Source organism: Quercus lobata, chromosome 12, assembly GCF_001633185.2.
Source record: "Quercus lobata isolate SW786 chromosome 12, ValleyOak3.0 Primary Assembly, whole genome shotgun sequence".
NCBI lineage: Eukaryota > Viridiplantae > Streptophyta > Magnoliopsida > Fagales > Fagaceae > Quercus > Quercus lobata.
The window spans coordinates 11,305,349-11,311,410 of record NC_044915.1 but is presented as its reverse complement, the minus strand read 5'-3'; the positions used below and the strand labels follow the sequence as shown (position 1 = coordinate 11,311,410).

Sequence of the window (6,062 nt, the reverse complement as noted above, 5' to 3'; positions counted from 1 at the left end):
GGATCCCGGCGAAAAACCCTAGATTCCAATGATATTTCACTTAGATCCGGTGAGATTTTGACTGGATCTAGCGAAATCTCATCGAATCCGATGAGATTTTCACCGAATCTGGCGAAATCTCATAGAATCCAATGAGATTTTCGCCGGATCTGAGTTTTTCTTGCCGTCTTCTCAAATCTGACTCCAACCGACTCGTCCGCCACCTGTTGATGGTTTGATCCGCCCAATCCAATTACTCTAGCGGTCGACAACGGGTTCAATGTTTTGCCACCTAGTTTTGGCAGGTTAGTTTTGGGTTGGGCACAAACCCGACCCAAACCGACCCGTGGACAACCCTAAAATGGATCATGAAATTTCCAACATATCGAAGGAGCTTTTCTATTGATGTTTAATCAATTGGTTCATTGAAGTAAATTCCACAACCATCAATATAGAGAGTCTTTATAGGAAGTCTCAAAAGGAATTTTTTATTGCCAATCCTTAAAAAGTCCATCCAAAAACTTGAGTTCATTGGAAATGATAGTAACAACATATAACTAAGAGTTCAGAAGCAACATCCTAATCCGCACAATAAAAGCAATTCTCTTAGAGGGAGGGATATTTGATAATACGTATCCAATAATTGCTCCCATGACAATTAGTAATTAAATTGCATAACCACTTGAAATCTTTTGGGTAATTTCTACAATCACACTTTTAAGAGCTTGGCCAGAAATTATATGACACCCCTTTTCCCCATTCCAGATATACTATCATCCATTTTGTCATGAATCAACAAAACTTTGACATTCTTCTCGATATCATATTATATCAAATAATTCTCAAGATATCTGAGCCCACCATGAATTTTACTAGAATAGTGGAAATTAGCAACGGCCTTTAAAATTGCATCAATAAGTAAACAAGCTTCATGACACGGACGATCTAGACCCTAATTCTTATGGATAGTTGACTAATTTTGAGTCTTTCAATCATTTCTCTAAAAATGACCATAGTTCATGTGCAACAAAATGGCTTTCTCCTTGGCATTATGCCTAGTAATATAACGTTTCTTGGTAAATGCAACAAACATATATAATTTTTTAGAAAACCTAGAAGTCAAGACTATTGGAAACTCAATGAACTCGACCAAATAAGGATTTGCACAGACAACCTTCATATCTGAATCCATATTTCGAATACAAACATATTTCATATTTAATGAAATGGTATACTCAGCATAAAATGATACTCAACCCATATAATTATACACAAAAGAACTATCAACTCTGTTTTTTTTAATGTATACTCGGCATAAAAAAATGTATATATTCAACATACACAAGGAACCATCAAGTGTCAACCTTGTTTTTGTTTCTAATTAAAATATTCTGTATACTCACTACTCAGTATACTCTACACAAGCATATTCTTTTATTTTTTTTCTAATTAAACTAGTCGGTATACTCATCTATGTATGTAGAACCAAATATAGTATTGAAGATAATTACATATTCATATGGGTTGATAAGACATCCAAAAAAAAGATAGTTCAATTCTTTTTTCTTTTTTATGTTTAGTTCATGGTCTATAAGGTACTGAAAAACTTAAAGATTCAACATGGCACATACATAAGTAGAATCAAACTAGTTAAATGTCTTAAAAAGCTTCAAAGCAATTAAAAGCATTAAAGTTAACATCCATTTATGGTCGGAAGATGGTAAATTAAGCTGACCATGATAAAATATAAGTAGCACATACCTACAAGAACTAGGATTGGAACTTCTAGACTTTAAACAATATGAAAAACCATTGAAGGAAAAATTTATAGAGTTGAACTTGCCGAACTGTTTAAAGACATGATTCAATATGTCTTGCATTAGTTCTCAAGACTATAACAAAGGAAAAGAAGAGGATGGCAACAGCTCAAAAGACCAACAGTTGAATAATTAAAATATATTAAATTTTTACAAGAAATCCTCCAAATTTATTGAAGGTACTAAAATTTACTGCATGCCATGTAATTCAGGGACTAGTAATTCAACATATTGTCTAAAATATAATTTAGCTCATGCCAAGAGGTTCCTGCATACTACAGTTTAATAATATTCAAACCTAAAAACATAGAGTTTTATAACCACTGAAACAAATAATTTGTAAAACAGAATTTTAGGTACCTCCTCTGTAGCACTAAATACTAACTACCCTTTCTCCAATTCCACTAAACCAAATTTCACATATTCCCCATTTGAAAATGTGCAACATTCACAACAACAACAAAAATAAAAAAATAATACTAAAAAAAATTCCTCAACACAAAAACTGAATAATTACTTAATGATAAAATATAAAAATAGAACACTGGAAGACCTAATGATTACCTGTTGAAAATTGAAAGCTAAGGTTGAAGGATCTGATTGAGGCAAATCAGTGTCTGTTTCTTTCCATATACGGCATCGTTTAGGATGTTCAAAGAGTCAAAATTAGAAACCAAAACAGGTCTCCATCATTCGGTCCTCAATAAAAATCTGAACAAAATTCTGAACAATAAAAATCTGAACAAAATATTTATTTTTGAACAATGAACTGAAACTCTTGGCAAAGTTAGAGACAATCACTACAATGAAACTATATTGTTGATAGTAAAAGTATATTTCTAAAGAACTTGCAATACTTTAAAAGGAAGTCTAAACCAATTCCCTATTTTAAAAAAGCATAATTTTAAGGTTGTAGTGTTTTCAGTGTTGTTGAGCCTAAATTGAGAAAATGGCTTAAACATTTACTCTACAATAACATAATGGAGTATTAGAGTATCAATCCATGCCTCTTTTTTAAATACTCAAATACTTCTACATTGGAAGCTTTCATAAAACATTTTGCATGCAACACAAATACCTTAAAGAATTGATTTCCAAAATCAAGATGGAGTCTCAATTTTTTAATTCCACAATCCAAACATAGCTAACTCATAACAAAATCATATAAATACAACACCCATAGTCAATTGAGCCTAAATTTGCAAACAACAAAAAATTTGGAAAAATATTTCAAACAAAAACTTTATATATATATATATATATATAAAAATAAAAAATAAGAATAAAAACTTCGGATTGCACATCTATACATATGTGTCTCTACTCCCGTCATTTCCACCAATCTTTCTCACCAACTTCCCTGCTCCAACCATCATTACAACCTTCAGATGAAATTGGATAGTTACAGGTAAAGAAAATAGCTCAATATTGCATACTCTTTAACATGGAAATGATGAACAGTTCTATCACATTGGAAAGGTCGTTTAGAATAATGAAACCTCATAATATCAATTTTTTATGTAATTAAATTTCATGAAAGAATGAAAGGGCATAATCCTAGCACATGCAAGTGATAAAAGTTTTTTTGTGTGGAAAAAATAAAGGAGATAAAAGCTGAAACTACTTATTTTGCTGAAACTGAAAAGTTTTTTATGAAAGTAAATAAAAAAAATAAAACTAAAAACTGACTTTTGGAGCAATGAGACTCACTTGACAATACAATGGGACCCACTTTAGGAGCAAAGATAAACTAAAAAAGTAAAATGAACAACTATACTCATGATGTCAAACAAAAAGGCCACACATATGTGAATTCACATACCTTTTGTTGCTCCCGTTTCAGCTTTTGTTTCCTCCTTGTGTATTCAGAATCTATTGTGAATACCTGTTAAAAAAAAAAAAAAAAAAAAAAAACTCCAACAAAAGGGGGAATATATATATATATATATATATATATTAAATCACTCAGTAGCGCTAAAAATTGTTCTATTCTCCAAAGTTTGAACTACCCTGAACTTCTAATCATGTGAAACTGTGTAAATCTACTGCACAGAAACAGAGAGACACCTGAGGATTTTAGGAGGGAAATAAGAGAATGAGAAGAAGGATTTGCCCATTTGGGCATTTCAAGAGAGGGAAAAATCAGAAAAGTGAGACAGTGAGACAGTGAGAGATATACACGTGGCACCACATAAGCTTTCCATCTCATATCTCCCTGTGCTATCCCATCTCTCTCCGTTTTTCTTTCCAAAACTGTGCATTTTATTATGTGAGCAAACGAATCCCTTTATTTTTCTTAAACCTAAAGATCGTGTTGAAAGTGAAGCGCTATCCTCTCCGATTGCATTACACGTACTCAGCTCAAGCTTATCCCTCTGTTGAGTCTGTCAGAAGAAGAAGATGCATCTTGCTCTTTGCCCGCCTCAGACTTGCTTTTCTTTCCCATGCAAAAACATTGAGTTTTGGACATTTGTGAACCAAATAAAAGAAGTAATGAAAAGGTGAGTTTTGCATTGACTAAACCAAAAAATCACTAAATCACTGTAGGTAGAATCTTTCACTTTTTTTTATATATACAAGAAAAACCAAGCCCCTTCTTCATATATTAAAATTTTTAAGCATTTAAACTTGAAATCAAAGCAAACACGAAGAACACAACTCACCCTTGCTCTGCTGCAGCCTTGGAATCACAATCCTCTGCTTGATGACTGTCTGTGTGAACAAAAACAAAAAACCTATAAATCTAAAATCCTCAAAAGCCTATAACATTCAACAACAGAACCATAAAAATATAAAGAATAGGTCACAAATTTTTTTTACCTTGTGCCATCTCAAGGACCTCAATGGATTGTTAGCCAAAACCACAACTCACCGAGGCTTGGGGTAAACCATAGGGTCCCTTCAGATCAGAGATAGAGCCTCTAATCTCTTTACCTCCAACAACCAATATTACAGATTACATTGATTCATCTATGAAAAGCCAATCCTACATCGCAGAAAGAACGCCTGCATACACCAAATTCATAGGATATTAGTAAAAAATAAAAATAACCCCAAACTTTTATTCATATACATATATACATAATTACATACATGACATGACAAATGAACACCTAAGAGCAAATATTAACATACAAAAATTATCTAATCTGAGTAAAAATCCAAACTTTCAATCTCACGCGCAGAGATAATTGCAAAGAAGAACACCTACAAATAGCAAACACAACACAAATTCAACCCGAGTAAAAATCCAAACTTTCATTCATATAGTCTAAATACAACACTAAATATTCTGACCCATCTGAGTTTACCAAACTTTCACACAAACATACGCACAAAAACTCAAAACTTAGTATTTTGGGAGCAGGGCCGGCCCTTCCCTTAGGCGAGTTAGGCGAGTAGGGGCAAAAAAAAAATAGTATCAGATGAACCAAAAATCCGGTTAAACATTGTTATCCTCTAGACAAACCAAAAATCATCCAGATAAACTACTAATCCGGTCTAAGAGATTGACCACAAAACAATCACAAATCAAAACAAATAAAACAATTCAAACCCTAAAAATTTTACCTTTCTCTCTGCTCTCCGCCTCTCTCTGTCTCTCATTCTCTCTGATTCTCTCCACTCCACTGTTCACTTCTCATCTGCTCAAGCAACTGAAGCAAGGCAGCAAGCCTGGACCGCCTCTCTCAACTGCTCAAGCTCTCGGTTTCTCCACCAGTCCGCCTCTCAGGCCCTCTCTCATTCTTTCTCTGAATCTGCTCTCCGCCTCCCTCAACTGCTCAGTGCTCACCAGCCGTTCACTTCAGGTATGAATATCTGGGGTTTGGGCACTTTGACTTCACTTGTAATAAGATTGAGAATCTGAGATTGGGCCTGGTTTTGGGCCTTCAAGTTTTTTTTCTTTTTTCTTTTTTATAAAGCCTGGTTTTGTAAAGATATTAAAGATTCAGCCGTTTTTGTAATAAGATTCAGCCTTTTTTTTTTTTTTTGGGTGTATCTTATAAATTAATAAGCCTTGTGTTTATATAAATATATATATATATATATATATTTTTTAGTTAGTGGTAATATATTGAATAAGTCTTTATTTATGCAGGTTGAGATTGCTAAAATCTTATTATTATTTTTTGAAACTACAAGAATACTTTTTATATAAATCAGGTTCTATTTCTCATTTGCTCTACACTTGAAAGTTATTTTTTATTTTAATATTTATAAATATATTGTTTGATTAAAAATGTCTATTGAAAAATATGCATCTGG

The 6,062-nt window shown here is 32.9% G+C and overlaps 1 long non-coding RNA gene across 1 annotated transcript; it reads right to left on the bottom strand.

Annotated features, from left to right (window-relative positions):
- Nucleotides 1–3,697: 3,697 nt before the first annotated feature.
- Nucleotides 3,698–5,599, bottom strand: LOC115969857. The gene is made up of 3 exons (XR_004087087.1): nucleotides 5,367–5,599; nucleotides 4,617–4,802; nucleotides 3,698–4,508 (listed from the first exon to the last, which is right to left on the bottom strand). It is a non-coding gene; the product is annotated as an uncharacterized LOC115969857 (long non-coding RNA).
- Nucleotides 5,600–6,062: the final 463 nt, after the last annotated feature.